We start from the raw sequence: 8,467 nt of genomic DNA on the forward strand, positions 1-8,467 counted from the left end.
CACTTATTACACACCAACATCTGCTGAGGGATAATGAACAAAATCCACATTTTCATCTGTCTATTTCCACCTGTGCATAAAAAGAAAAGGAAAGTAAGATAGAATTGCTTTCCTAGTCAACATTCTTATCTTCTTAGTTAATGATGGCAGGGTGGAGGAGGTGATGCAATGGATTGAACACTGGTCTTGGGGTCAAGTACACAGGGTCCAAGTCCTGAGTACCACTCACCTTGTAGAATTCACCTGACCTTCCCCGAGACTCCATTTCTTTGTTTTCAAAATAGGCTAAACCAGTGATTTTCAAAGAGCTCTAGGCATTTCTTGCTCAGTGCCTGTGGGAATGCTCTTGGTAATAATTTGATGAAAGGGTTCCCCAGCATTAATTATTTGTGTTGGAAAACCACTGGGCTATTTGAGCAGCAGACTCACAGACTCTAAGAAGGGACTCGTGGTTACCAAAGGGAAGGGTTGGGGAGGGTGGGTGGGGAGGGAGGGAGAGGGGGATTAAAGGGTATTGTAATTAGCACATATAATATAGGTAGGTCACTGGGAAGGCAGTACAGCACAGGAGAGACAAGTAGTGACTCTATAGCATCTTATTATGCTGATGGACAGTGACTGCAATGGGGTGTGGGGGAGGACTTGATAATATGGGTGAATGTTGAAATCACAATGTTGCTCATGTGAAACCTTTGTAAAATTGAATACCAATGATACCTTTAATTAAAAGAAAGCCACTGGGCTGTTTGATCTCCAGAGTCTTCCAGTTACTTAGGTTTTTTTTAAGTACTTAGGTATTTGGAAAAATACTTAATTTTCTTAAAATTCATTGTTCAACTTCTTAAAATACTGAAATATATATGAATTATTTGCAAATGGATGAATTGATACCATATTGTCAGACTGAGCTTCCTGGGGCCTCCTAGATGTCAGTGTCAAAAGTCTTTGGTGTAAATATTTTTTGTTTAAACAATATGTACTTAAATTTTGCAAAAAGCCAGCATTGTTTGAAAAGGAAACTGAGGCTCAGAGGTCATGCGACAGGGCAGCACAGGCATTTGGCTCTCGGGCTCCCAGTCCACTATGCTCTGCTATCCCATTCTATTTGCCTTACTCTTCTCCACCCTGTAACATCTCTGCTTTGTACTGCAATTGTCTGTGCGCATGGTATCCTTCCCCAACTGTACAATCCTCTCTGGAGGATCGGGACTCTCCTGCCACAACAGCCTGCACTGTGAGCTTTGCCCTGCTACCTTCTGATGAAGCTGTAGACATTTACCATCACCAAGAAATGAAAAAGAAGCCCTTATGAAGATAAATTATAGTTTCCTTTCCTTGAGTGAGGAACTCTTTAGACTGGAACCCATCCCCACAAATTATGGAGCACACATACTGATGTGTCATCTTCTGTAAAAAAAAACAGTGATTTGCCCAGGTTTTCCTGACTGGAGATTTAAATTGGGCTGTCCATCAACTTGAAGTCAGCCAACTTTTTTTCTGAACCTCCCCATACAAAATCAGAAATAGAACCAAAACAGCTTCTCTCCGGGGGTAAGTAGGGCTAGATTCTGTCACCTTTAATCCAGGCAGTTGTCAAATATGCAGCAAGTACCTAGTGGGTGTCAGGGACCTGTAGGGTATGGGGAGCACAGCAGTGAGAAAGACATGGCCTTCCCTGCATTCATTTTCCATCATTCTCATAACAAATTATTGCAAAGTGAGCAGCTTAAACTTGTTATCTCACTTTTTTTTTTCTATCGGTCAGAAGTCCAACACTGGGCTAAAATCAAGTGTCAGCAGCACTGGTGCAGAGGCTTTGGGGAGAAAGCCACTTCCGCATTATTCAGGTTGTTGGTCTAGTTTGGTTTCTGGTGGTTGTAGGACTCAGGTCCCCATTTCCTTGCTGACCATGAACTGGAGTTTGCTTCCAGCATCTTCTCTGGGCTTTGTATGTGGTCCCCTACATCTCAGAACCAGCAGCAACATGTCAAATCCTTTGCATTCTTAGACTCTCACTGATTTCTGCCACATCTCTCTGGCTCCAGCCAGAGAAGTTTTTCTATGTTTAAGGTTGGTGTGATTAGATTGGTAATCTAGGATAATCTTTCTTAAAACCCCTAACTTCAATTATATCTGCAAAATCCGTTCACAACAATACCTGTATTTGTGCTTGATTCAATGCCCAAGAGATGGGAATCTTGGGGGATGTGATGGTTGATTTCATGTGTCAGTTTGACTGAGATGCCAGGGTTCTTGTTCACGGAGAGGAAGAATGAACCTCTCCGTGAGCAGTCAAGGTAGGACAAGGCAGATGCTTTAATTTAGAAAGAAAGTGAGAGGACAGAGCTCCTGGCTCAAGCCAGGAAGGGGACAAGAGAGGCCCAGGGTGGTGTGTTGTCTAGGAGTTTTTATAGACAGTTGAGAGACAAAGGGCTAGGGATGTACACCTGCTAAGTGGTCTCAAGTACCTTTGAAGAAACACTAAGTTTCTTATTAGTCTTCCTGGTAATTTACAAGAATTTTACTGCTCTAATTTCCTCCCAGGATAGCAGCTTCCTGGTCTGGGAGCTATCACTCAAGTCTGCCTGCTTAGACCCCAAGGTGGGCTGAGTTATTGTCTTACTTTTTAACTAATTGGGTTTCAAGATGGAACCTTCCTAATTTTTACTATGTTGTTTTGGGCTTGCAGTAGTTCTGGGATTGCTTGCTACATTGCCCAAGCTGCAACAAATCATTTGTTTAGGGCTGGAGGAAGAAACACAGCACTTGGGTAGAGTTAGAAAAATAAGCTGGGCCCCCCAGCAGGCCAAAGCACATCTCACAATGGTTATCTTCCTTTGTCTTTTTCCAGAGGCCGTCACCCTACTCTGTCTAAGCCCATAGTCCCTGTCTCGGGGTGCCCAGGATTTTAATCAAACGCCATTACAGGTATGTCTGTGAGAGTGTTTCTGGATGAAATTAACATTTGAATTGGTTGACAGAGTAAAGCAGTTTGTCTTCTTTTATGTGGGTGGGCCTTATCCAAACAACTGAAGATTTGAGTAGAAACAAAAGGCTACCCATCCTGTGAAACAGAGGATTCCTCGCACCTGCCTCTGTGGGACATTGTTTTTTTCCTGCTTTCAGACTCAAACTGAAACAGCAGTCTTCCTAGGTCTAGAGCCTGACAGCATTCAGATTGGAACCACACCATTAGCTCTTTGTCTCCTGTTTACTGACTGTAGATTTTGGGACTTGTCTGCCCTATATGTATATGTATACACACACAGCCTATTGGTTCTGTTTATCTGGAAAACCTTGACCAGTACATGGAAACATCTTCAAGCATACCCTTTCAAAGAGCTCACTGTCTACTGAAGCCAGACCTTCTAATAGGGGTTGCAAACTCCAATTCCTGAAGGGTCATGGTAGTGAATTAGCGGCAGAATGTACTGCAGTAGGGTAGTGGTGGTGTTTGTGGCAAACTAGAGTGTACAAGCCCCACCTAAAGCCATTCAAGTTTTCTAAAATCACAGTGATGGCCACACAAAATATATTTGTAGCCAGATATGACCATGAGGCCTAGAGTTTTCAGCAAAATGAAACTGCTATACTAGAGATAAGCTAAAGAACCACAAAGAAAGGAAGGCTGGAGAATGCTTCCACAGAAAATATTTGCACTGAGCCTGCATGGTTACATGTAAGTGCTCTAGGCCAAGGACAAGGAAAGGCACTGTAGACAAAGAGAACAGCACAAGCAAAGGTACAGAGCCCTGACAGTGCCTGGGCCTGCTGTGCACTGCACAGGAGGTGGGGGCCAGGCATGCAGCTGGAGGGGTTGGCTGGGTCAGCTTCAGGAAGACCCTGCTGTCTGGAGAACAGCTACGCTGCATGCAAGCTCCCAAGACTGGTGTCAGGCGCAAGGCAGGCCCAGGCTGGGAGCCTCCAATCAGCCAAAGATCCATTTCCCTTTCTATAAAGGGCTTTCTCTGTGAGGGACTGAGAGGAACATGGCCAGCATAGCAATGAAGACCTTGCTAGGAAGACCTCCTCCTGTTCACTGCAGGCAGGGCTGACTCGTACACAGGGACTTGGGCTGCAGGACCTAGCCCCTGGGGACCTCGGCACCTTCCTTCTCCCACCTTATTCATTCCTACAACTAGCAGCCCTCATTATTAATGACCTAATTCTCTTGATTGAATGCCTGACACCCAGGCAAGCCATTCCCTAATTTAAGCCTGGAAAAGCCTGCAGCTAGGAGAGCTGGTGCTGGGAGGCAGTACCTATGGGAAAAAGGACCCACCTGGCACATAGGTCCTGAGAGCCAGATCCAGCTCCATCCTTCACCAGCTGCCTTCCTGGGATCACAGCCCATCCCTGGTCCCAGTTTCCATTACCTAAGGAATGATGGCCTTGGGCTGGTTACCTCCCAGGCCAGACCAGGGCCCTGAGTTCTAAGGCTATTCTAAGTGTAAGTCCAGGCTTCTGATCTTCAAGCAGAAAACTGTTTTTCTCCTTTGCTTTTGCAAAATACCTGCAACCATTAGAGGCAGCCAAAGCAGCTGGGAGATTACAGAACGAGAACTGGTTTTCACTTCTGGTGAATGTTGGGGTTTAGAGGGTCTCGCCAGAGGGTCTCAGCTCCAGACAAGCTCACTCTGGACTTGGTGAGACCAAATAATAACAATGGAACATTGAGGGTGAAAGGTCTTATCCCAAGCTTTCTATTCATGGTGGCTGGCCCTGCACTAGAATCACGTCTGCCCCTTCTCCACATCCTCACCTCCCCAACCCTCTCCCCCGAGAGTACCAGACCTCCTTACATAGCAACACAGTCAGTCATATTTCATTGACAACATGTGTGCAGCAGGCAAGTAGATTACGGTCAGGTGAGGATCCTGGCCATGGGGACTTCCATTTTCCCTATAGAGGGGTTGACAAATAATACACTTTTCTTCTCCACCCAAGTTCAGAGCAAATTACAGGGAAAACACACAGGAGCCAGGTGGGGGAGATCCAGACCTCAGCTGAGAAAAGCGAGGTGGAGGCAAGGGGCTCACGTGTGCAGGGTCCCTAAAATGTTACTGCTGAATTAGACGGCTGTGCCTGCCCAGCAACTATTTCTCACAGAAGACCCACAGGGGGCTGATCCCAGCATGTCCGGTTCCCTCTCCTAGGCTCCCCAGTCAGGAAAACACTGCCCCCCTTCCCTGAAGAGACACTGATGAGTAAGGGGAGAGGCTGAGGGCGAACCCTTAGTTGAGGTCCATCTGCAAGGAAACATAAGGACTAGGGAAAAAATGCTCCCCTGAGGAGCTAGTAATAATAATAGTGATAAGGATAATAATAATAATCAGTAACATACATTGATTACTTAATGTGCCCAGCTCTGAAGGCATACCATCTTAACTCCTCAAGACCGTCTGATGAGGTAGATGATGGAGCAGCTCAGAAATAATTACTGGCCCAAGGGTCACATGCCTGGTGAGGGTGTCTGACCACAAAGCTCTCCTGCCGAACCTCTTATTCCTAGACTGGCCGTCTCTTTACAGCTGCAGAGCCCAGGCATGGCTCAGGACCGTTTGAGTGGCAGGATGGTTCAGGCCTCTCCCCTGTAGAACAAGAATTGTAAGGATTGATTAGAAGGAAAATCATAGAATCACCCAAAAAAAGTCACACAGGGTTTGGTGAGGACTGTGCACCAGAAAATACTTCTATTTTGTACTTAACCAGGTTAAAAAAAGTGGATAATGTAGTAGAAGGCGCAGGGGCTTCCGAGTCAACCAGGAGACTTAAATTCCTCACACTTCAAAAGGAATAATATCGCCATCAGATCTAAAGCATAGGATGACTGTTATGATGATTATAACCATTATGCAAAATGCTGATAGCTATTAACTGGTTGTCATTACTATTATCGTTGCGTGGGGGCCTCCTGCCTTCCTCTTCCCACTGGGCTTTGAACAGCTTGAGAGTAGACGCTCTGTGTCTTCCCTTCTATCCCCAGAAAGATCACAATGCCGGGTGTGGGTAAAATTGTAATACTTCCAGAGTATCTCGCCTGGCTTTGGTACATCTGCATATCAACAGGCGTTCAGAGGTGTAAAGAAGTAGGCTTTAGTTCATTTGCATCTTGCATCTCCATATCAGTGGGTAATTACCTGGGCAACAGAGGGCTTATCTGTACCTGAGAGGTGTGGGGGAGGGCCGGTGTGGGTGCTGCTGGAGCCGGAGAGAGAGATGGGCTGGATGGCAGTTTTGTAAGACCCTTTCACCCCAAAGAGCATTTTGCAGTCAATTTCTTTGGTCACACTGAATCCATAGCAAACTTGCCCAGGCTGAAACCCATTAGCAAGACGCGGGCATGTAGCATCCACTCAGTGAATAGCAGGTGAAGTGGATAGGTTTATGTCCTTCATCCCCAACCGCACCTGCCCATGAGCTTGGGTGAGGTCTCCTGGCCACCAGCTCCCTTACCACTCTGAATATCCCCTTAGAAGAGCATTCACCACCTTTGTAATAGATTGTTGAAATGCTTGTTTTCCCTGCCAGATTGGCAGCACCGCTAGTGGAGGGCCGTGTCCTCTTACCCGCCATTTATTCCCATCCTTGGGCATGGCCCTCAGTGGGAATCCTCAGGACGGATCGAGAAAGTCAGTAACAGCCGTTTGCAATTTCAAGTATGACCGACATAGAGCGCGTTGCTCTGTAGTGCTCACAGATAAAGGGATTTCTATCTTGTACAGTTTTAAATGCACTGAGTGGCTTATGCCATCAGGTTTGTGACTTTAGGTAGTGCCCTATTTAACCATCTAATTTGAAGTTTCCCACCCCCTTCAGCAAGCCTGGGGCAGTAGGATAGCCCTGTTGGGACTAAAAAGACCATTTCTGCATTTTGAAGACATCAGTGCATTTACTGGCATAACTTTATCCATGGAGTCTTCACATTTTGACCCAGGCATTAAAGATAGTGGGATGCCTGCTGGCATGCAAATCCTAGTTCTGTGCTCACTCATATTAAATGGGAGACAAGAGGCTTTACTCATTCATTCATTCCTTCTCTCCATTCATTGGAGAAATGTTTTCTGAGTATCATCTGCACCACAAGCACGAGAAATATTGGAGTTGAAAACCACTCCCTTGTTCTTAGGGAGCTTGAAGTTAAGAGGGGGAAGATAGACATGAAATAGGCATTCCAAGTGCCAGTGCCATGCAGGGACTATGTGGGCTGGTTCAGGAGCACAGGGGAGGAGCGCCAACCGCATTCCAGAGAGTGGGCTCAGCAACACTTCGGGGAAGAAGTGACCTTCAAGCTTGGCCTGGAAGGTGCAGTGGCAGAGTTCCTGGCAGGAAGACCAGCAGGAGCTGTGCGAGGGGCTCAGCGGCGCGTGTCCTGCCCAAAGAACTCCGATAAAGGCAGCTGTGGGGAAGACGGTTTGCGCAGTGTGGGGAAATTGGGGTTCCTCTGGCCAGGATCCTCTCAGAACTTAAACCACGTGATGATGCAACTGGCCTGTTGCTGGGCTGCCGCTTCCACACCTGTGGGCAATAAGCTATTACTGCGCTATATACAGAGCTCGGCCCAGTGCTCTGGGGGGAGGCAGAGACGCTAGTCCTCGTCCTACCGCCGCCAGAGAACAAGCCGGGTAATAAACCCTTTCACCCCAAGAACGTTTTGCTGTCGAGTCCTTTGGTCACACTGAATCCATAGCGAACTTGCCCGGGGCTGAAACCCATTGGCAAGACAGCAGGGTCTGGATAATGAGGGGCCTTGTGTGCCAACGGAGAGATCCCACTGTGCCCTGGTGGCAAGAAGGAACTTTTGAAGGATTTAAGCAGGGTTGGATTGGTATTTTGAAAGACCGTTCTTGACCATGTAGAAAAGACTGGGCAGGAGAGCTGGGCAGGGCTGGCTTTGGGAGACCTCCCTCACCTAGAAGGTAAGACCTCTCTCACCCAAAATGTCTGAGGCTAGAAGGACACAGCCTTTAAAGTCCCTTCAGACTCTGAAATCCTATTTTTCTACAGAGATGGATACACTGAGTCCCTCAGAGTGAACAGAGGTGATCAGAATATATCACGACCAGGGGAAAGAAAGGTTCCCACAAGTGGGGGGTCTAAAAATACGAACACTTTACTATCTGTCCCATGCTTCTTCAGTGAGCCTGACAGGGTGTCAGGAGTTGGTGTCAGTACCTGTCTTCAGCTCCAGTTAAGAAAAGGATGGAGGAGGTAATCAAGAAGGGAAAATGTCACTCACCTTGCTTGATGGGCATCCTGCTGGAGCCACTCTGCGCCGACAGCGTCCCAAGGCAGGAGGACTCAGAGCAGACACTCGACTGGGGTCAGCCCTGGCTTTCCACTTTGGCTGCCTCCAGAAAACACGACTGGGATGGCCTTTGGGGAACCCGCCTGCCCTCATACTGCCCGGGGCTCAGGAAGAAACATTTTTCTATTCCTCATTCCACGTACCCACAGTCAGAACAAC

Source organism: Manis pentadactyla, chromosome 11, assembly GCF_030020395.1.
Source record: "Manis pentadactyla isolate mManPen7 chromosome 11, mManPen7.hap1, whole genome shotgun sequence".
Lineage (NCBI taxonomy): Eukaryota > Metazoa > Chordata > Mammalia > Pholidota > Manidae > Manis > Manis pentadactyla.